The following is a 24571-nucleotide window of genomic DNA, read 5'->3' on the forward strand; positions in this document are numbered from 1 at the left end:
GCAACGAGTTGTTCTGATCTGGAATGCACTGCCTGAAAGGGCGGTGGAAGCAGATTTAGTAATAACTTTCAAAAGGGAATTGGATAAATACTTCAAGGGAAAAAATTTACAGGGCTATGGGGAAAGAGCAGGGAAATGGGACTAATTGGATAGCTCTTTCAAAGAGCCGGCACCAGCACAATGGGCCCCACTTGTGCTGCACCTACTATGATACTTGTTCCAGGATTGAGTCACAGGCATGATGGGCCGAATGGCCTCCTGTGCTGTATCATTCTATGATTCTGAGAGAGTGCGCTCATTACACAAAATCTCTTTTGCACCCTCTCCAAGGCCTTGACATCCTTCCTAAAGTGTGGTGCCCAGAATTGAACACAATACTCCAGCTGAGACCTAACCAGTGTTTTATAAAGGTTTATCACAACTTCCTTGCTTTTGTACTCTGTGCCTCTATTAATAAAGCCCAGGATCCCCCATGCTTTTTTAACCACCTTCTCAACTTGTCCTGTCACCTTCAAAGATTTGTGTATGTGCACCCCTAGGTTTCTCTGTTCCTGAACCCCCTTTAAAATTGTACCATTTTGTTTATATTGCCTCTCATCATTCTTCCTACCAAAATGTATCACTTCTCACTTCTCTGCGTTAAGGTTCATCTTCCCTGTGTCTGCCCATTTCACCAGTCTGTCTCTGTCCTCCTGAAGTCTGTTACTATCCTCCACATTGTTTAATACATTCCTGAGTTTCATGTCATTTGTAAACTTTGAAATTATACCTTCTATATCCAAGCCCAGGTCATCAAGATATATCAAAAAGAGCAGTGGTCCTAATACTGACCCCTGGGGAACACCACTGTATACTTCCCTCCAGTCTCAAAAACAACCGCTCACCACTACTCTCTGCTTTCTGTCCCTTAGCCAATTTTGTATCCACACTGCCACTGTCCCTTTAATCCCATGGGTTTTAATTTTGCTAACAAGTCTATCATGTGGTACTTTATCAAATGCCTTTTGAAAATCCATATATACAACATCAGCTGCACTACCCTCATCAACCCTCTATCGATCTCAGCCTTGAATATACTCAACAACTGAGCATCCACAGCCCTCTGAATGAAGCAATTCCTCTTCATCTCAGTCTTAAATGGCCGACCCCTTATCCTGCAACTATGATTCCTAGTTCTGGACTCTCCAGCCAGGGGAAACAATCTCTCAGCATTTACCCTGTCAAGCCCCCTCAGAATCTTGTATGTTTCAATGAGATCACCTCTCATTCTTCTAAACTCCAGAGAGTATAGGCCCATTCTACTCAACCTCTCCTCATAGCACAACCCCCTCATCCCAGGAATTAATCTAGTGAACCTTTGTTGCACCACCTCTAAGGCAAGTATATCCTTTCATAGATAAGGAGACCAGAACTGTATACAATACTCCAGGTGAGGTCTCTCCAAAGCCCTGTACAATTGTAGTAAGACTTCCTTACTCTTGTACTCCAACCCCCTTACAATAAAGGCCCACATGCCATTTGCTTTCCTAATTGCTTGCTGTACCTGCATGCTAACTTTTTGTGTTTCTTGTACGAGGACACCCAAATCTCTCTGAACACCAACATTCAATAGTTTCTCACCATTAAAAAAAATTCTGTTTTTCTATTTTTCCTACCAAAATGAATAACCTCACGTTTCCCCACATTATACTCCATCTGCCACCTTCTTGCCCACTCATTTAACCTGTGTCCCTTTGCAGACTCTTTGTGTCCTCCTCACAGCTTACCTTCCCACCTAGTTTTGCATCGTCCGCAAACTTGGATACATTACACTCGGTCCCTTCATCTAAGTCATTAATATAGATTGTAAATAGCTGAGACACTTGTGGCACTCCACTAGTTACAGGCTGCCAACATGAAAATGATCCGTTTATCCCTACTCTCTGTTTTCTGTCCGTTAACCAATCCTCTATCCATGCTAATATGTTGTCCCCAACCCCATGAGCTCTTACCTTGTGTAACAACCTTTTATGTGGCACCTTATCGAATGCCTTTTGAAAATCTAATTATACTACATCCATTGGTTCCCCTTTATCTACCCTGCTAGTTTCATCCTCAAAAAACTCTAATAGATTTGTCAAACATGATTTCCCTTTTATAAAACCATGTTGATTCTGCCTAATCGTATTTTGATTTTCTAAGTGCCCTTTTACCACTTCCTTAATAATGGATTCCAGCATTTTCCCAATGACTAATAGCACTAAAGAGTGACAAATCCCCAGGACCAGATGGTTTCCATCCCAGGGTTTTAAAGGAAGTAGGTGAGCACATTGCAGATGCCCTAACTATAATCTTTCAAAGTTCTCTAGATTCAGGAACTGTCCCTCTGGATTGGAAAATTGCACATCTCACTCCGCTTTTTAAGAAAGGAGAGAGAGGGAAACCAGGGAATTATAGACCAGTTAGCCTAACACCTGTTGTGGAGAAAATGCTGGAGTCCATAATTAAGGATAGGGTGACTGAACACCTCGAGAATTTTCAGTTAATCAGAGAGAGCCAGCATGGATTTGTGAAAGGTAGGTCGTGCCTGACAAACCTGATTGAATTTCTTGAAGAGGTGACTAAAGTAGTGGACAGGGGAATGTTAATGGATGTTATTTATATGGACTTCCGGAAGGCATTTGATAAGGTCCCACATAAGAGATCTAGGAGTACAGGTTCATAGCTCCTTGAAAGTGGAGTCACAGGTGGATAGGGTGGTGAAGAAGGCATTCGGCATGCTTGGTTTCATTGGTCAGAACATTGAATACAGGAGTTGGGATGTCTTGTTGAAGTTGTACAAGACATTAATAAGGCCACACTTGGAATACTGTGTACAGTTCTGGTCACCCTATTATAGAAAGGATATTATTAAACTAGAAAGAGTGCAGAAAAGATTTACTAGGATGCTACCGGGACTTGATGGTTTGACTTATAGGGAGAGGTTAGATAGACTGGGACTTTTTTCCCTGGAGAGTAGGAGGTTAAGGGGTGATCTTATAGAAGTCTATAAAATAATGAGGGGCATAGATAAGGTAGATAGTCAAAATCTTTTCCCAAAGGTAGGGGAGTCTATAACGAGGGGACATAGATTTAAGGTGAGAGGGGGGAGATACAAAAGGGTCCAGAGGGGCAATTTTTTCACTCAAAGAGTGGTGAGTGTCTGGAATGAGCTGCCAGAGGCAGTAGTAGAGGCGGGTACAATTTTGTCTTTTAAAAAGCATTTGGACAGTTACATGGGTAAGATGGGTATAGAGGGATATGGGCCAAGTGCAGGCAATTGGGACTAGCTTAGTGGTATAAACTGGGCGACATGGACATGTTGGGCCGAAGGGCCTGTTTCCATGTTGTAACTTCTAAGAGACTGTTAGCAAAGTTAGAAGCCCATGGAATCGAGGGAAAAGTACGGACTTGGTTAGGAAATTGGCTGAGCGAAAGGCGACAGAGAGTACTCACATTGGCAAGATGTGACTAGTGGAGTCTTGCAGGGATCTGTCTTGGGACCTCAATTATTCACTATTTATTAACAACTTAGATGAAGGCATAGAAAGTCTCATATCTAAGTTTGCCGATGACACAAAGATTGGTGGCATTGTAAACAGTGTAGATGAAAACATAAAATTACAAAGCGATATTGATAGATTAGGTGAATGGGCAAAACTGTGGCAAATGGAATTTAATGTAGACAAATGTGAGGTCATCCACTTTGGATCAAAAAAGGATAGAACAGGGTACTTTCTAAATGGTAAAAAGTTAAAAACAGTGGACGTCCAAAGGGACCGAGGGGTTCAGGTACATAAATCATTGAAGTATCATGAACAGGTGCAGAAAATAATCAATAAGGCTAATGGAATGTTGGCCTTTATATCTAGAGGACCAGAGTACAAGGGGGCAGAAGTTATGCTGCAGCTATACAAAACCCTGGTTAGACTGCACCTGGAGTACTGTGAGCAGTTCTGGGCACCGCACCTTCGGAAGGACATAATTGGCTTTGGAGGGAGTGCAGCGTAGGTTTACTAGAATGATACCCGGACTTGAAGGGTTAAGTTACGAGGAGAGATTACACAAATTGAGGTTGTATTTTCTGGAGTTTCGAAGGTTAAGGGGTGATCTGGTTGAAGTTTATAAGATATTAAGGGGAACAGATAGGGTGGATAGAGAGAAACTATTTCCGCTGGTTGGGGATTCTAGGAGTAGGGGGCACAGTCTAAAAATTAGAGCCAGACCTTTCAGGAGCGAGATTAGAAAACATTTCTACACACAAAGGGTGGTGGAAGTTTGGAACTCTCTTCCGCAAACGGCAATTGATACTAGCTCAATTGCTAAATTTAAATGTGAGATAGATAGCTTTTTGGCAATCAAAGGTATTAAGGGATATGGGCCAAAGGCGGGTATATGGAGCTAGATCACAGATCAGCCATGATCTTATCAAATGGCAGAGCAGGCACGAGTGGCTGAATGGCCTACTCCTGTTCCTATGTTCCTATGACTGAATGTCAGGCTAACTGGTCTGTAGTTCCCTGTTTTCTCTCCCTTCTCTCTTGAATAGCGGGGTTACATTTGCTATCTTCCAATCCGCTGGGACCGTTCTAGTATTTTGGACGATCATAACCAAAGCATCCACCAGCTCTGCAGCCACCTCTTTTAGAACCCTTGGATGTAGGCCATCAGGTACAGGGGATTTATCGGCTTTTAGTCCCATTAGTTTCTCCAGTACTTTTTCTCTACTGATATTAATTACTTTATGTTCTTCACTCTCATTAGACCCTTGGTTCCCCACTATTTCTGGTCTGCTTTTTGTGTCATCTACTGTGAAGACAGATACAAAATATTTGTTTAACGTCTCTGCCTTTTCCTTATCCCCCATTATAATATCTCCTGTCTCAGCCTTTAAGGTACCAACATTTACTTTTGCTATTTTCTTCCTTTTTACATACTTGTCGAAGCTCTTACAATCCGTTTTTATATTTCTTGCTAGTTTACTTTCATATTCTATATTCTCCCTTTTTATCAATTTTTTGGGCATCCTTTGCTGGTTTCTAAAACTCTCCCAATCCTCAGGCTTACTATTCTTCGCAACATTATAAGCCTCTTCTTTTAATCTAATACTATCCTTAACTTCTTTAGTTAGCCACGGATGAATCACTTTTCCCGTGGAGTTTTTATTTCTCAATGGAATGTATATTTGTTGAGAATATTAAAATATTTGTGTAAATGTTTGTGTTTGCTTATCTACCGTCATACCTTTTAATCTAATTTCCCAGCTTGCCCCTCATACCTATGTAATTGGCTTTATTTAAGTTTAAGACTCTAGTTTCAGACTTAACTACATCACTCTCAAACTCAATATGAAATTCTATCATATTATGATCACTCTTCCCCAGAGGATCCTTTACTGTGAGATTACTAATTAACCCTGTCTCATTACACAATACACAATCTAAAATAGCCTGTTCTTTGGTTGGTTCCATGACATATTGTTCTCGGAAACTGTCTCGAATGCATTCCATGAACTTATCCTCCAGACTGCCTTTGCCAATTTGATTTATCCAGTCTACATGAAGATTAAAGTCCCCCACGTTTATTGCATTACCTTTATTACAAGCTCCTATTATTTTTTGATTAATACTCTTTCCAATGGAATTGCTACTGGTTAGGGGGCCTATAAACTACTCCCACCAGAGTTTTCTGCTCCTATTATTTCTTATCTCCACCCATACTGATTCTACTTCCTGATCTTCTGAGCCAAGATCCTTTCTCACTACTGTCCTTATGTCATCCTTTATTATCAGCGCTACCCACCCCCCTCGCCTCCCCCTTCCATTCTGCTTGTTTTTTAGAAATGTCTAGTACCCTGGAATATTTAGTTCGCAACCTTGTTCACCTTGCAACCATATCTCTGTAATGGCTATTAGATCCAACCCATTTATCTCTCTTTGTGCCATTAATTCATCTATCTCGTTACGAATGCTTCGTGCATTCTGATAAAGAGCATTTAATTTTAACTTTTTACCATTTTTCCCTGCTTTAACCTTATTCGCTGATGCATTATTACCATTAAACTCTCTGTCCCTTCCTGTCATACTCTGCTTATCTTTACAAATCTGCAAATCACTACACTGCTCTGTTGCCTTGACTTTTCTTTTTAGATTTATAAATTTCCCCTCACCTGACCCCTCCCCCCATCCCTTTTTAGTTTAAAGCCCTATCTACAACCCTAGTTATTCGATTCGCCAGGACACTGGTCCCAGCCGGTTTAAGTGGAACCCGTCCCAACGGAACAGCTCCCTCTTTTAGGTTTCCTTTTACGCTAGCCGCTAATCTATTCTCATACTCTCTCTTTGTCCCTCTTATTCCCTTTTTTCGATCTTCTCTGTACTTTCTGTATTCAGCCTGGTTCTCTACTGTATTATGAACCTTACATTCATCATAAGCCTCCTTTTTCTGTTTCATTTTAATCTCCACATCTTTAGTCATCCAGGGAGCTCTAGCATTGGATGGCCTTCTATTCCCCCTCGTAGGAATGTGTCTACTCTGTACCCGAACCATCTCCTCCTTGAAGGCCTCCCATTGTTCAGTTACTGTTTTGCCTACCAATTTTTGATTTCAATCCACCTGAGCCAGATCGCTTTTTAAGTCACTGAAATTAGCCCTCCTCCAGTTAAGTATTTTCACATTTTATTGTTCCTTGACCTTTTCAATAACTATTCTAAACCTAATAATATTATGATCACTGTTCCTCAAATGCTCCCCCACTGAAACATGCTCCACTTACACCAATTCATTCCGCAGAACTAGATCCAGCACTGCTTCCTGGATCTGCGGAATTCCAGTCTATGGAATTTGCTGCCCCAGGAAGCTGTGGAAGCTACATCATTAAATAAATTTAAAACAGAAATAGACAGTTTCCTAGAAGTAAAGGGAATTAGGGGTTACGGGGAGCAGGCAGGAAATTGGATATGAATTTAGATTTGAGGTTAGGATCAGATCAGCCATGATTTTATTGAATGGCGGAGCAGGCTCGAGGGGCCGATAGGCCTACTCCTGCTCCTATTTCTTATGTTCCTTCCTGGTTGGGCTGGAAACACACTGTGCCAGAAAGTTCTCTTGTACACATTTCAGGAATTCCTCCCCCCCTTTGCCCTTTACACTGTTACTATCCCAGTCTATATTGGGATAATTGAAGTTCCCCTTATCACCACTCTATATTTCTTGCATCTTTCTGTAATTTGCCTGCAAATTTGCTCCTCTATCTCTTTCCCAGTATTTGGTGGCCTAAAATATACACCCAGTAGTGTAATAGCTCCTGTATTGTTCCTTAATTCTAACCAAATCGATTCTGTCTTTGACCCCTCAACTACATCATCCCTTTCCGGTGCTATAATAGTTTCTTTGATCAATACTGCCATCCCCCCTCCTCCTTTCTTCCCTTCCCTATCTTTCCTGAATACCTTGTATCCAGGAATATCAAGTACCCAATCCTCCCCTTCTTTGAGCCAGCTCTCTGTTATTGCCTCTATATCATAGTCCCATTTGGCGACTTGAGCCTTCAGCTCACCAACCTTATTTACCACACTCCGTGCATTTACACACATGCACTCTAAACTCATCTCAGATTGCCTCACATTTGCTCCCTATCTGATCCCACCTATTTCTGAACTATCCTTTACTCTCATGCTATTTTTCCCTCCCAGTCCTCTGTGTACTTTGTTTCTCCTCTCTAATGTTTCACCCTGGTGCCCATCCCCCTGCCAAACTAGTTTAAACCCTCCCCCACAGCACTAGTTAACCTCCCTGCGAGGACATTGGTCCCAGTTCTGTTGAGTACAACCCGTCCATTATAGGAACATAGGAGCAGGAGTAGGCCATTTAGCCCCTCAAGCCTCTTCCGCCATTCAATGAGATCATGGGTGATCTGTGACCTAACATTAGCCCCATATCCCTTAATACCTTTAGTTAACAATAATCTATCAATCTCGGATATAAAATTAACAATTGAGCTAGCATCAACTGCGGAAGAGAGTTCCAAACTTTTACCGCCCTTTGCGTGTAGAAATGTTTCCTAACTTCACTCCTGAAAGTCCTGGCTCTAATTTTTAGGCCATGACCCCTAGTTCTAGACTCCCCAACCAGCATAAATAGTTTCTCTCTATCTACACTATCAGTTCCCCTTAATTTCTTGAAAACTTCAATCAAATCACCCCTTAATCTTCTAGATTCCAGGGAATACAACTCTAGTTTGTGTAATCTTTCCTCACAGACCGGTGAGCCTGACATCTGTAGTGGGTAAGTTGTTAGAGGGTATTCTGAGGGACAGGATCTACAGGCATTTGGAGAGGCAGGGACTAATTAGGAACAGTCAGCATGGTTTTGTGAGAGGAAAATCATGTCTCACGAATTTGATTGAGTTTTTTGAAGGGGCAACCAAGAAGATAGATGAGGGCTGTGCAGTAGACGTGGTCTACATGGACTTCAGCAAAGCCTTTGACAAGGTACCGCATGGTAGGTTGTTACATAAGGTTAAATCTCATGGGATCCAAGGTGAGGTAGCCAATTGGATGCAAAATTGGCTTGACGACAGAAGACAGAGGGTGGTTGTAGAGGGTTTTTCAAACTGGATGCCTGTGTCCAGCGGTGTGCCTCAGGGATCGGTGCTGGGTCCGCTGTTATTTGTTATTTATATTAATGATTTGGATGAGAATTTAGGAGGCATGGTTAGTAAGTTTGCAGATGACACCAAGATTGGTGGCATTGTGGACAGTGAAGAATGTTATCTAGGATTGCAACGGGATCTTGATAAATTGGGCCAGTGGGCCGATGAATGGCAGATGGAGTTTAATTTAGATAAATGTGAGGTGATGCATTTTGGTAGCTCGAATCGGGCCAGGACCTACTCCGTTAATGGTAGGGCGTTGGGGAGAGTTATAGAACAAAGAGATCTAGGAGTGCAGGTTCATAGCTCCTTGAAAGTGGAGTCACCGGTGGATAGGGTGGTGAAGAAGGCATTCGGCATGCTTGGTTTCATTGGTCAGAACATTGAATGCAGGAGTTGGGATGTCTTGTTGAAGTTGTACAGGGCATTGGTGAGGCCACACTTGGAATACTGTGTACAGTTCTGGTCACCCTATTATAGAAAGGATATTATTAAACTAGAAAGAGTGCAGAAAAGATTTACTAGGATGCTACCGGGACTTGATGGTTTGACTTATAGGGAGAGGTTAAACAGACTGGGACTTTTTTCCCTGGAGAGTAGGAGGTTAAGGGGTGATCTTATAGAAGTCTATAAAATAATGGGGGGCATAGATAAGGTAGATAGTCAAAATCTTTTCCCAAAGGTAGGGGAGTCTATAACGAGGGGACATAGATTTAAGGTGAGAGGGGAGAGATACAAAAGGGTCCAGAGGGGCAATTTTTTCACTCAAAGGGTGGTGAGTGTCTGGGACGAGCTGCCAGAGGCAGTAGTCGAGGCGGGTACAATTTTGTCTTTTAAAAAGCATTTGGACAGTTACATGGGTAAGATGGGTATAGAGGGATATGGGCCAAGTGCAGGAAATTGGGACTAGCTTAGTGGTATAAACTGGACGACATGGACATGTTGGGCCGAAGGGCCTGTTTCCATGTTGTAACTTCTATGATTCTATGATAATTTAACCCTTGGACTCCAGGTATCATTCTAGCAAATCTACATTGCACTCCCTCCAAGGCCAGTATATCCTTCCTAAGGTGCAGTATCCAGAACTGAACTGTACTTCAGGGTGGTATAACCAGGGCTTTGTATAGCTGTAGCATAACTTCTACCCCCTTGTATTCTAGTCCTCTAGATATAAAGGCCAGCATTTCCTTAGCCTTTTTGATTATTTTCTGTACCTGTCCATGACATTTTAATGATCTATGTACATGGACCCCATGGTCTCTTTGGACCTCCACTGTTTCGAGCTTTTCACCATTTCGAAAGTACTCTGTTCTATCCTTTTTAGGTCCAAAGTGGATGACCTCACACTTGCCTACATTGAAATCCATTTGCCACAGTTTTGCCCATTCACTTAATCTATTAATATCTCTCTGTAATTTTATGCTTCCATCTACGCTGCTTACAGTGCTGCCTATCTTTGTGTCATCAGCAAACTTAGAATCATAGAAAATTTACAGCGTAGAAGGAGGCCATTCGGACCATCGTGTCAGTGCCTGCCGAAAATGAGCCACCCAGCCTAATCCCACTTTCCAGCTCTTGGTCCGTAGCCCTGTAGGTTACAGCACTTCAGGTGCACATCCAGGTACTTTTTAAATGAGTTGAGAGTTTCTGCCTCTCCCACCCTCTCAGACAGTGAATTCCAGATCTCCACCACCCTCTGGGTGAAAACATTTTTCCTCACCTCCTCTCTAATCCTTCTACCATTTACTTCAAATCAGTGCCCCTGGTTATTGACCTCTCTGCTAAGGGAAATAGGTCCTATCTAGGATCCTCATAATTTTATACACCTCAATTAAATCACCCTTCAGCTCCTCTGTTGCAAAGAGAACAACCCCAGCCTATCCAATCTTTCCTCATAGCTTAAATTCTCCAGTCCTGGCAACATCCTCATAAATCTCCTCTGTACCCTCTCGAGTGCAATTATATCCTTCCTGTAATGTGGTGACCAGAACTGTACACAGTACTCAAGCTGTGGCCTAACTAGTGTTTTATACAGTTCCAGCATAACCGACCTGCTCTTATATTCTATGCCTCGGCTAATAAAGGAAAGTATTCCATATGCCTTCTTAATCATCTTATCTACCTCCTGCTACCTTAAGGGATCTATGGACATGCACTCCAAGGTCCCTCACTTCCTCTACACCTCTCAGTATCCTCCCATTTATTGTGTATTCCCTTGCCTTGTTTGCCCTCCCCAAATGCATTACCTCACACTTCTCCGCATTGAATTCCATTTGCCACTTTTCTGCCCATCTGACCAGTCCATTGATATCTTCCTGCAGTCTACAGCTTTCCTCCTCACTATCAACCACACGGCCAATTTTTGTATCATCTGCAATAAAGGATGAAATTGGTATAATAGTGAGAAATGATCTTGGCTCAGAAGATCAAGATATCGAATCAATTTGGGTGGAGGTAAGAAATAGCAAGGGAAAGAAATCACTGGTGGGAGTAGTATATAGGCCCCCTTAAAACAGTAGCTACACTGTAGGGCAAAATATAAATGAGGAAATAAGGGGGGCTTACAAAACAGGTAATGCAATAATCATGGGCGATTTTAACTTTCACACAGATTGGACAAATCAAATTGGCAAAAATAGCCCTGAGGAGGAGATCATAGAGTGTATTAGGGACTGTTTCTTAGACCAATATGTCGGGGAACCAACCAGGCAACAGGTCATTTTGGATCTGGTAATGGATAACGAAACAGGATTAATTAATGATCTCAAAGTAAAGGATCCCGTGGGAAGCAGTGATCATAACATGATAGAATTTCACATCCAGTTTGAGAGCGAGGATCTTGGGTCTCAAACTACTTTATTAAACTTAAATAAGGGCAATTATAAAGGAATGAGGGCGGAATTGTCTAAAGTGGACTGGGTAAAACAGATTAGATGGTATGATGGTGGATAACATAGGAACACAGGAACAGGAGTAGGCCATTCAGCCCCTCATGCTTGCTTCGCCATTTGATAAGATCATGGCTGATCTGTGATCTAACTCCATATACCCGCCTTTGGCCCATATCCCTTAATACCTTTGATTGCCAAAAAGCTATCTATCTCAGATTTAAATTTAGCAATCGAGCTAGTATCAATTGCCGTTTGCGGAAGAGAGTTCCAAACTTCTACCACCCTTTGTGTGTAGAAATGTTTTCTAATCTCGCTCCTGAAAGGTCTGGCTTTAATTTTTAGACTGTGCCCCCTACTCCTAGAATCCCCAACCAGCGGAAATAGTTTCTCTCTATCCACCCTATCTATCCCTTAATATCTTATAAACTTCGATCAGATCACCCCTTAACCTTCGAAACTCCAGAGAATACAATCCCAATTTGTGTAATCTCTCCTCGTAACTTAACCCTTGAAGTCCGGGTATCATTCTAGTAAACCTACGCTGCACTCCCTCCAAGGCCAATATGTCCTTCCGAAGGTGCGGTGCCCAGAACTGCTCACAGTACTCCAGGTGCGGTCCAACCAGGGCTTTGTATAGCTGCAGCATAACTTCTGCCCCCTTGTACTCTAGTCCTCTAGATATAAAGGCCAGCATTCCATTAGCCTTCTTGATTATTTTCTGCACCTGTTCATGACACTTCAATGAACTATGTACCTGAACCCCTAAGTCCCGTTGGACATCCACTGTTTTTAACTTCTTATCATTTAGAAAGTACCCTGTTCTATCCTTTTTTGATCCAAAGTGGATGACCTCACATTTGTCTACATTAAATTCCATTTGCCACAGTTTTGCCCATTCACCTAATCTATCAATATCGCTTTGTAATTTTATGTTTTCATCTACACTGTTTACAATGCCACCAATCTTTGTGTCATCGGCAAACTTAGATAGGAGACTTTCTATGCCTTCTAAGTCGTTAATAAATATTGTGAATAATTGAGGCCCAAAGACAGATCCCTGCGGGACTCCACTAGTCACATCCTGCCAATGTGAGTACCTACCCATTATCCCTACTCTCTGTCGCCTTTCGCTCAGCCAACTTCCTTACCAAGTCCGTACTTTTCCCTCGATTCCATGGGCTTCTAACTTAGCCAACAGTCTCTTATGTGGGACCTTATCAAATGCCTTCTGGAAGTCCATATAAAGAACATCCATTGACATTCCCCTGTCCACTACTTTAGTCACCTCTTCAAGAAATTCAATCAGGTTTGTCAGGCACGACCTACCTTTCACAAATCCATGCTGGCTCTCTCTGATTAACTGAAAATTCTCGAGGTGTTCAGTCACCCTATCCTTAATTATGGACTCCAGCATTTTCCCCACAACAGATGTTAGGCTAACTGGTCTATAATTCCCCGGTGTCCCTCTCTCTCCTTTCTCAAAAAGCGGAGTGACATGTGTAATTTTCCAATCTGGAGGGACAGTTCCTGAATCGAGAGAACTTTGAAATATTATAGTTAGGGCATCCACAATGTGCTCACCCGACTTCCTTTAAAACCCTGGGATGGAAACCATCTGGTCCTGGGGATTTGTCACTCTTTAGTGCTATTATTTTCTTCATTACTGTTGCTTTACTTATGTTAATTTTATCGAGTCCCTGTTCCCGATTCAATATAAGTTTTCTTGGGATTTCCGGCATGCTATCCTCTTTTTCAACTGTAAATACTGACGCAAAGTAATCGTTCAACATGTCCGCCATTTCCCCATTGTCAATGACAATATCCCCACTTTCAGTTTTTAAGGGGCCAACACTGCTCCTGACCACCCTCTTTTTCCAAATATAACTATAAAAGTTCTTCGTATTGGTTTTGATATCCCTTGCGAGTTTCTTTTCATACTCTCTTTTTGTAGCTCTTACTATCTGTTTTGTGACCCTTTGTTGATCTTTGTATCTTTCCCATTCGCCAGGATCTGTGCCATTTTTTGCCTTGTTGTATGCCCTTTCCTTATGTCTTATACTGTGCCTTACCTCTTCAGTTGTCCGTAGCTTTTTTTTTTGGCAAGTAGAGTTCCTGCCCCTCAGGGGTATAAACCGATTCTGTATCACGTTAAATGTTTCTTTAAACATTTCCCACTGATCATCAGTCGTTTTACCCATTAACAGATTTGCCCAGTTTACTGTGGACAGTCTCTGTCTCATCCCATTGAAGTCGGCCTTACCCAAGTCTAGAATCTTAGCAGCTGACTCACTTTTTTCCCTTTCAAACACTACATTGAACTCGATCATATTATGATCACTATTGGATAGATGTTCACGTACAGTTAAGCCGTTAACTAAATCTGGTTCATTACTCATTACTAAATCTAGTATGGCTTGCCCCCTTGTTGCCTCTGGGACATACTGCTGTAGAAAACTATCCCGGACACACTCAAGAAATTCACTACCTTTCTGACAGTTGCTAGTCTGCTTTCCCCAATCTATGTGAAGGTTAAAGTCCCCCATTAAGACCACTATGCCTTTCTTACACACTTGTCTAATCTCTGCATTTATACAATCTAGCACTTCAGAGCTGCTGCCAGGGCTCCGATACACAACTCCCACTATAGTCTTAGATCCTTTCCTATTTCTCAATTCAACCCATAAGGTCTCTGTTGGCTGCTTACCTCTCGTTATATCCCCCTTTATCATTGAAGTGATTTCATCTCTAATCATTAAGGCTACTCCTCCGCCTCTTCCATTTTCCCTATCTCTCCTGTAGACCTTATAACCCGGTATATTTAGTTCCCTATCCTGACCATCCTGCAGCCATGTCTCAGTAATAGCTATCATGTCATACCCTCCAATTTGAATTTGAACCTGTAGTTCATTTAATTTATTCCTTATGCTCCATGCATTTGTTTACAGAACTCTTAGTTGGGCCACACACCCTAGCCTGACCTTCAGCTTTGATGCTGGGTTAATCGCCTTACGCCTTCTAGTTTTCACTATATCTGTATTGCCTAAAGTACACTTTCTTTCTGCTGCTCTACGCTTTTCCCTTTCACTTGTTCTTGAACTGTTTGTACTATTTGTATTGTAAATTTCCCTGGGCCTTCCCCTCTCTTGCTGCTCTCAACTTTATTCCCTTCTGACTCCCCGCTCAGGTTCCCATCCCCTGCCACTCTAGTTTAAACCTTCCCCAACAGCACTAGCAAACACCCCTGCGAGGACATTGGTCCCGGTCCTGCTCGGGTGTAACCCGTCCCGCTTGTACAGGTCCCACCTTCCCCAATGTCCCAGGAATTTAAATCCCTCCCTCCTACACCATCCCTGCAGCCATGCATTCATCCGGTCTATTCTCCTGTTCCTATACTCACTAGCACGTGGCACTGGCAGTAATCCTGAGATCACTACCTTTGAAGTCCTGCTTTTTAATTTATCTCCTAACTCCTTAAATTCACCTTGCAGGATCTCATCCCTTTTTTTACCTGTGTCGTTGGTACCAATATGGACCACGACTACTGGCTGTTCACCCTCCCCCTCCAGAATGCCCTGCAGCTGCTCTACGACATCCTTGACCCTAGCACCAGGGAGGCAACATACCATCCTGGAGTCACGTTTGCAGCCGCAGAAACACCTAGCTGTTCTCCTTACAATTGAATCCCCTATCACTATAGCCCTGCCACTCTTCTTCCTCCCCTCCTGTGCAGCAGAGTCACCCGTGGTGCCCTGAACCTGGCTCTTGCTGCTTTCCCCTGATAAGCCATCTCCCCCAACAGTATCCAAAGCAGAATATCTGTTTGAGAGGGAGATGGCCCCAGGGGACTCCTGCTCTACCTGCTTAGACCTTTTACTCTGCCTGGCAGTCACCCATTTCGTTTATGCCTGCGTAATCTTTACCTGCAGTGTGACCACCTCACTGAACGTGCTATCCATGATAGTCTCAGAATCGCGGATGCTCCACAGTGAATCCACCCGCAGCTCCAGCTCCGAAATGCGGTTAGCCAGTAGCTGCAGCTGGACACACTTCCTGCACACATGGTCACCAGGGACACTGGTAGTGTCCATGACTTCCCACATAGTGCAGGAGGAGCATATCACGGGTGCGAGCTGTGCTGCCATGACTTGCCTTGGACTCTCAGACTCTCCTCCCGCTCTCGGTCTCTCCTTTTATACTGTGCTCACCTCTCGGACTCTCCTGCCTCACCTGTGACGTCGCACAGTAGTTTTCTCTTGTTGCAGGTCTGCTGCTGCTTTTATTCCCCACTCTCAGTCTTCTGCTGCTCAGGTCCACTGCCACTCTGGGGAAAAAGTTAGGAAAAGCGAGGCAAAGCAGCACCTCCTTCCCCGAACTCCCACACTCACCAAACTCTCAGCAGGTCACTCTGTGTTGGCCGCACTCTGTGGCAAACATTTAAAAAGATATTTTATGAATCTCAACAAAAATATATCCCTGTGAGGAGGGAAGACTCCACAAAAAGGGTGAACCGACCATGGCTAACTAAGGAAGTAAAGGATGGTATCAGGTTAAAAGAAAAAGCATACAACATGGCAAAGATTACTGGTAAGCCCGGAGATTGGGAAAACTTTAAAAACCAGCAAAGGATGATTAAAAGAATAATAAAGAGGGAGAAAATAAATTATGAGAGTAAACTAGCAAGAAATATAAAAAGTGACAGTAAAAGCTTCTACAAGTATATAAAAAGGAAGAGGGTAGCTAAAGTAAACACTGGTCTCTTAGAGGATGAGACTGGGGAAATAATAATGGAAAACAAGGAAATGGCAGAGGAATTGAACAGATATTTTGTATCTGTCTTCACAGTAGAAGACACTGATAATATACCAATAATAGTAGAAAATCAAGGGGCAAAGGGGAGGGAGGAACTAAAAACAATCACTATCACTAGAGAAAAAGTACTAGGTAAACTAATGGGTCTAAAGGCTGACAAGTCCCCTGGACCTGATGGCTTGCATCCGAGGGTCTTAAAGGAAGTGGCTACAGAGATAGTGGATGCATTGGTTGTAATCTTCCAGAATTCACTAGATTCTGGAAAGGTCCCAGCGGATTGGTAAACCACAAACGTAACACCGCTATTCAAGAAGGGAATGAGACAGAAAGCAGGTAACTATAGACCAGTTAGCCTAACATCTGTCATTGGGAAAATGCTAGAATCCATTATTAAGGAAGTAGTAGCAGGACATTTGGAGACTCATAATACAATCAAGGAGAGTCAACATGGTTTTATGAAGGGGAAATCATGTCTGATAAATTTATTAGAGTTCTTTGAGGAAGTAACGGGCAGGGTGGATAAAGGGGAACCAATGGATGCAGTATATTTGGATTTCCAAAAGGCATTCGATAAGGTGCCACATAAAAGATTACTGCACAAGATAAGAGCTCATGGTATTGGGGGTAATATATTGGCATGGATAGAGGATTGGCTAACTAACAGAAAACAAAGAGTCGGGATAAAAGGGTCATTTTCAAAATGGCAATCTGTAACTAGTGGGGTGCTGCAGGGCTCAGTGCTGGGGCCTCAACTATTTACAATATATATCAATGACTTGGATGAAGGAACAGAGTGTCTTGTGGTCAAATTTGCTGATGATACAAAGATAGGTGGAAAAGCAAGTTGTGATGAGGACACAAAGTGTCTGCAAAGGGATATTGACAGGTTAAGCGAATGGGCAAAAATTTGGCAGGTGGAATATAATGTGGGAAAATGTGAAGTCATCCACTTTGGGAGGAAAATTTAAAAAAACAAAATATTATTTGAATGGAGAAATACTACAAAATGCTGCGGTACAGGGGGATCTGGGTGTCTTCGTACATGAAACACAAAAAGTCAACATGCAGGTGCAGCAGGTAATCCGGAAGGCAAACGGAATATTGGCCTTTATTTCTCGGGGGATGGAGTATAAAAGCAGGGAAGTCATGCTACAACTGTACAGGGTGCTGATGAGACCACACCTGGAGTACTGCGTACAGTTCTGGTGCCCTTATTTAAGGAAGGACATACTTGCATTGGAGGCAGTTCAGAGAAGGTTCACTAGGTTGATTCTGGGTATGGAAGGGTTGTCTTATGAGGAAAGATTGAACAGGTTGGGTCTCTACTCATTGGAGTTTAGAAGAATGAGAGGAGATCTTATTTAAACATACAAGATTTTGAGGGGACTCGATAGGGTAGATGCTGAGAGGATGTTACCCCTCATGGGGGAATCTAAAACTAGGGGGCATATTCTCAGAATAAGGGGTCGCCCGTTTAAGACGGAAATGAGGAGGAATTTCTTCTCCCAGAAGGTCGTGAATCTTTGGAATTCTTTACCCCAAAAAGCTGTGGAGGCTGAGTCATTGAATACATTCAAGGCTGAGTTAGACAAATTTTTGATCAGCAAGGGAGTCAAAGGATATGGGGAAAGGGCGGGAAAGTGGAGTTGAGGTAAAAATCAGATCAGCCATGATCTCATTGAATGGCAGAGCAGGCTCGAGGGGCTGAATGGCCTACTCCTGCTCCTATCTCTTATGGTCTTATGGTCTTAAACTTCTTAATCATGCCCCCTACATTTATGTCCATATCATTAATATATATCACAAAAAGCAAGGGACCGAGTACTGAGCTCTGTGGAACCCCACTGGAAACAGCCTTCCAGACACAAAAACACCCGTCGACCATTACCCTTTGCTTCCTGCCATTGAGCCAATTTTGGATCCAATTTGCCACTTTCCCTTGGATCCCATGGGCTTGTACTTTTTTGACCAGTCTGCCATATGGGACCTTGTCAAAAGCCTTGCTAAAATCCATGTAGACTGCATCAAACGCACTACCCTCATCGACCCTCCTTGTTACCTCCTCAAAAAATTCAATGAAGTTGGTCAGACATGACCTTCCTTTAACAAATCCATGCTGACTGTCCTTGATTAGTCTGTGCCTTTCTAAGTGACAGATTATCCCCCCTCAGAATTGATTCCAATAATTTGCCCACCACAAGGTTAAACTGATTGGCCTGTAATTACTCGGTCTATCCCTCACTCCCTTTTTAAACAATGGTACAACGTTAGCCGTCCTTCAATCCTCCAGCACCACGCCTGTAGCCAGTGAGGATTAGAAAATGATGGTCAGAGCCTCTGCTATTTCCTCCCTTGCTTCTCTTAACAGGCTGAGATACATTTCATCCGGTTCTGGCGATTTATTTACTTTCAAAGATGCTAATTCCCTTAATACTTCCTCTCTCACTGAGTTTATCCCATCCAATATTTCACAGCCCTCTCCCTTAACTACAATCCCTGCATCGTCCCCCCTCTTTTGTGAAGACAGTCGCAAAGTATTCATTAAGAACCATCCCAACATCTTCCGCCTCCACACATAGGTTACCTTTTTGGTCTCTAATAGGCCCTACTCTTTCCTTCATTATCCTCATGCTCTTAATGTATTTATAAAACATCTTTGGGTTTTCCTTGATTTTACTTGCCAGTGTTTTTTCATGCCCTCACTTTGCTTTCCTAATTTCCTTTTTAATTTCACCCCTGCACTTTGTATACTCCTCTAGGCTTTCTGTATTATTGAGTTCTTGGTGGCTGACATAAGCTTTCCTTTTCTGCCTTATCTTACCCTGTATGCTCCTTGACATCCGGGGGGCTCTAGATTTGGCAGCCCCACTCTTTTTCTTTGTGGCAACATGTTTACCCTGAACCCCTTGAATCTTCCCCTTGAATGCCTCCCACTGCTCTGACACTGATTTACCTTCAAGTAGCTGTTTCCAGTTCACTTTTGCTAAATCACTTCTTAGCTTAGTAAAATTGGCCTTTCCCCAATTGAGAACTTTTACTCCTGTTCCATCTTTGTCCTTCTCCATAACTTTGCTAAAACTAACTGAATTATGATTTATGATCACTACCACCAAAATGCTCTCCCACTGATACTTCTTCCACCTGCCCAGCCTCATTTCCTAAAACTAAATCCAGAACTGCCCCCTCTCTTGTTGGGCTTGCTACGTACTGGCTAAAAAAGTTCTCCTGAATGCAATTTAAGAATTTTGCACCCTCTATACCCTTCACACTGCTTGTGTCCCAGTTAATATTCGGGTAGTTGAAATCCCCTATTTTTACTGCCCTAATGTTTCTGCACTTTTCAGAAATTTGCCTACATATTTGCTCTTCTATCTCCCTCTGACTGTTTGGGGGTCTATAGTACACTCCCAGTAGTGTGACTGCCCCTTTTTCGTTCCTTAATTCAACATATACGGCCTTATTTGATGGTCCTTCTAACATATCATTCCTCCTCCCAGCTGTAATTGTTCCTTTAACTAAAATTGCCACCCCCTTCTTTTTTATCCCTTTCTCTATCTCGTCTGAAAACCCTGTAACCAGGAACGTTGAGGAACTTGGATATGTGGCTCTCTATCTTGTCATCTAAATCATTAATAAATACAGTGAATAGTTAAGGCCCCAACTCAGATCCTTGTGGGACACCACCAGTCACATCCTGCCAATTTGAGTGCCTGCCCATTATCCCTACTGCCTGTTTCCTGCTGGTCAGCCAATTTCCTAACCAGGTCAATAATATGAACAGATTCTACCTGCCCCAGGAATCTGAAGCTCTCCTTCCTGCACCATTGGTCCAGCCACACATTAACCTGTTTTATCCTATATTCCAATACTCACTGGCATGTGGCACTGGGAGTAATCCAGAGATTACCTCCTTTAGGGTCCTGCTTTTTAACTTCTTCCTGAGCTCCTGAAACTCTGACTGCAGGACCTCGACCCTTTTCCTTTCTATGTCATTGGTTCCCACATGGACCACGACTTCTGGCTGTTCCTCTTCCCTCTCAGTGATCACTGCACATAGCTCCACGAGAGAGTGTGATCACTGCACAAAGGCCCATGAGAGAGTGTGATCACTGCACAAAGGCCCACGAGAGAGTGTGATCACTGCACAAAGGCCCACGAGAGAGTGTGATCACTGCACAAAACTCCACGAGAGAGTGTGATCACTGCACAAAACTCCACGAGAGATTGTGATCACTGCACAAAGGCCCATGAGAGAGTGTGATCACTGCACAAAGGCCCATGAGAGATTGTGATCACTGCACAAAACTCCACGAGAGAGTGTGATCACTGCACAAAACTCCACGAGAGATTGTGATCACTGCACAAAACTCCACGAGAGATTGTGATCACTGCACAAAACTCCACGAGAGATTGTGATCACTGCACAAAACTCCACGAGAGAGTGTGATCACTGCACAAAGGCCCACGAGAGTGTGTGCTCACTACACAAAGCCTCACGAGAGATTGTGATCACTGCACAAAGCCCCACGAGAGAGTGTGATCACTGCACAAAACTCCACGAGAGATTGTGATCACTGCACAAAACTCCACGAGAGATTGTGATCACTGCACAAAACTCCACGAGAGAGTGTGATCACTGCACAAAGCCCCACGAGAGAGTGTGATCACTGCACAAAGCTCCACGAGGGAGTGTGATCACTGCACAAAGCTCCACGAGAGAGTGTGATCACTGCACAAAACTCCACGAGAGAGTGTGATCACTGCACAAAACTCCACGAGAGATTGTGATCACTGCACAAAGCCCCACAAGAGAGTGTGATCACTGCACAAAGCTCCACGAGAGAGTGTGATCACTGCACAAAGGCCCACAAGAGAGTGTGATCACTGCACAAAGGCCCACGAGAGAGTGTGATCACTGCACAAAGGCCCACGAGAGAGTGTGATCACTGCACAAAACCCCACGAGAGAGTGTGATCACTGCACAAAACCCCACGAGAGAGTGTGATCACTGCACAAAGCTCCACGAGAGAGTGTGATCACTGCACAAAGCCCCACGAGAGAGTGTGATCATTGCACAAAGCTCCACGAGAGAGTGTGCTCACTACACAAAGCTCCACGAGAGAGTGTGCTCACTACACAAAGCCCCACGAGAGAGTGTGATCACTGCACAAAGGCCCACGAGAGTGTGATCACTGCACAAAGCCCCACGAGAGAGTGATCGTTGCACAAAGCCCCACGAGAGTGTGTTCACTACACAAAGCCCCACGAGAGAGTGTGATCACTGCACAAAGCTCCACGAGAGAGTGTGATCACTACACAAAGCCCCACGAGAGAGTGTGATCACTGCACAAAGCTCCACGAGAGAGTGATCGTTACACAAAGCCCCACGAGAGTGTGTTCACTACACAAAGCCCCACGAGAGAGTGATCGTTGCACAAAGCCCCACGAGAGAGTATGCTCCCTGCTGCTGATGCTGAGCCCAAAGTGATGGTGTATGAAAGAAAGAACTTGCATTTATACACCACCTTTCACAACCTCAGGACGTTCCAAACCGCATTACAGCCAATGAAGCACTTCTGAAGTGTAGTCACTGTATAAAATCCATTCTTACTAGCATTTTTCTCCACTTTTTAAAAATTATTTCTTTTCACCATTTTCCAACTGGAAAATAATTGCACTCTTTGGATAGAGAGAGACTGGCTACAATGGTACAGAGAAGGGTATTCAGTTATTGGATGGGTACAGAGAAGGGTATTTAGATATTGGATGGGTACAGAGAAGGGTATTCAGTTATTGAACAGGTACAGAGAAAGGTATTCAGATATTGGACAGTGCATGTAACAAGGGCAATACAGTAATCATGGTGGACTTTAATCTACATATAGATTGGGCAAACCAAATTAGCACTAATACTGTGGAGGACACATTCCTGGAATGTGTACGAGAGAGATTTCTAGATCAGTATATTGAGGATCCAACTAGGGAACAGGCTACTTTAGATCTCATATTGTGCAATGAGAAAGGGTTAATTAATAATCTTGTTGTAAAGGAGCTCTTAGGGAAGAGTGAGCATAATATGATCGAATTTTTCATTAAGTTTGAAAGTGATGTAGTTCAATCAGAAACTAGGGTCTTAATCTAAACAAAGGAAACTACGAAAGTACGAGGCACAAGTTGGCTGTGGTTGATTTGGGGAACTACATTAAAAGGTGTGATGGTAGACAGGCAATGGCTGGCATTTAAAGAATTAATACATAATTTGCAACAAATATATATTCCTTTAAGGCACAAAAACCTAACAGGAAAAGTGGTCCAACTGTGGCTAACAAGAGAAATTAAAGATAGTATTAAATCAAAGAAAGAGACAAATAAAGTTACCAGAAAAAGCAGTAAACCTGAGGATTGGGAGCATTTTAGAATTCAGCAAAGGAGGACCAAGAAATTGATAAAGAGGGAAAATAGAATATGAGAGTAAACTAGCGAGAAACATAAAAATGGACTGTAAAAGTTTCTATAGGTATGTAAAAAGGAAAAGACTGGTGAAGGCAAATGTGGGTCCCTTACAGACAGAGACGGGAGAATTTATAATGGTGAATAAGGAAATGGCAGAGAAATTAAACAAATACTTTGTGCCTGTCTTCACAGAAGAAGACACAAAAAACCTCCCAGAAATACTAGAGAACCAAGGGCCTGGCGAGAATGAGGAACTGAAAGAAATTAGTATTAGTGAAAAAATAGTACAGAGAAATTAATGGGACTGAAAGTCGATAAATCCCAAGGACCTGATGATCTACATCCCAGGGTTTTGAAAGAGGTGTCTATAGAGATAGTGGATGCATTGATTGTCATCTTCCAAAATTCTATAGATTCTGGAATGGTTCCTGCAGATTGGAGGGTAGCAAATGTAACCCCACTATTTAAGAAAGGAGGGAGAGAGAAATCAGGGAACTACAGACCAGTTAGCCTAACATCAGTATTAGGGAAAATTCTAGAATCTGTTATAAAGAATGTGATAACAGGACACTTAGAAAATAATAATAGGATTTGGTCGAGTCAACATGGATTTATAAATGGGAAATCATGTTTGACAAACCTATTGGAGTTCTTTGAGGATGTAACTAGTAGAATAGATAAGGGGGAACCAGTGGACGTGGAAAGCTTTCGATAAGATCCCACAGGAGGTTGGTGAACAAAGTTAGAGCACATGGAATTGGGGGTAATATACTGGCATGGATTGAGAATTGGTTAACAGACAGAAAACAGAGAGTAGGAATAAACGGGTCTTTTTCAGGTTGGCAGACTGAGACTAGTGGGGTACCGCAGGGATCGGTGCTTGGGCCCCAGCTAGTCACAATCTATATCAATGATTTGAATGAGGGGACCAAATGTAATATTTCCAAGTTTGCTGATGACACAAAACTAGGTGGGAATGTGAGTTGTGAGGAGGATGCAAAGAGGCCTCATGGGGATATAGACAGGCTAAGTGAGTGAGCAAGAACATGGCAGATGGAATATAATGTGGAAAAACGTGAAGTTATCCACTTTGGTAAGAAAAACAGAAATGCAGAGTATTTTTTAAATGGTGAGAGATTGGGAAATGTTGATTTTCAAAGGGACCTGGGTGTCCTTGTACACGAGTCACTGAAAGCTAACATGCAGGTGCAGCAAGCAATTAGGAAGGCAGATGGTATGTTGGCCTTTATTGCAAGAGGATTTGAGTACAGGAGTAAAGATGTCTTACTGCAATTATATAGGGCCTTGGTGAGACCGCACCTGGAGTATTGTGTACAATTTTGGTCCCCTTACCTAAGAAAGGATATACTTGCCATAGAGGGAGTGCAACAAAGGTTCACCAGACTGATACCTGGGATGGCGGGATTGTCGTACGAGGAGAGATTGAGTAGACTAGGCCTGTATTCTCTAGAGTTTAGAAGAATGAGAGGTGATCTCATTGAAACATACAAAATTCTTACAGGGCTCGACAGGGTAGATGCAGGGAGGATGTTTCCTCTGGCTGGGGAGTCTAGAACCAGGGGTCACAGTCTCAGAATAAGGGGTCGGCCATTTAGGACTGAGATGAGGAGAAATTTCTTCACTCAGAGGGTGGTGAATATTTGGACTTCTGTACCCCAGAGGGCTGTGGAGGCTCAGTCATTGAGTACATTCAAAACAGAGATCGATAGATTTCTAGGTATTAAAG

The 24571-nt window shown here is 42.9% G+C and overlaps 1 protein-coding gene across 5 annotated transcripts in view; it reads left to right on the forward strand.

The window, feature by feature from the left end:
- cracr2aa (calcium release activated channel regulator 2Aa) overlaps positions 1–24571 on the forward strand; it is a 205020-nt gene that overhangs the window by 159489 nt on the left and 20960 nt on the right. The gene's annotated exons all lie outside the window — the stretch shown is intronic.

Source organism: Heptranchias perlo, chromosome 18 (genome assembly GCF_035084215.1).
Source record: "Heptranchias perlo isolate sHepPer1 chromosome 18, sHepPer1.hap1, whole genome shotgun sequence".
Classification (NCBI taxonomy): Eukaryota; Metazoa; Chordata; class Chondrichthyes; order Hexanchiformes; family Hexanchidae; genus Heptranchias; species Heptranchias perlo.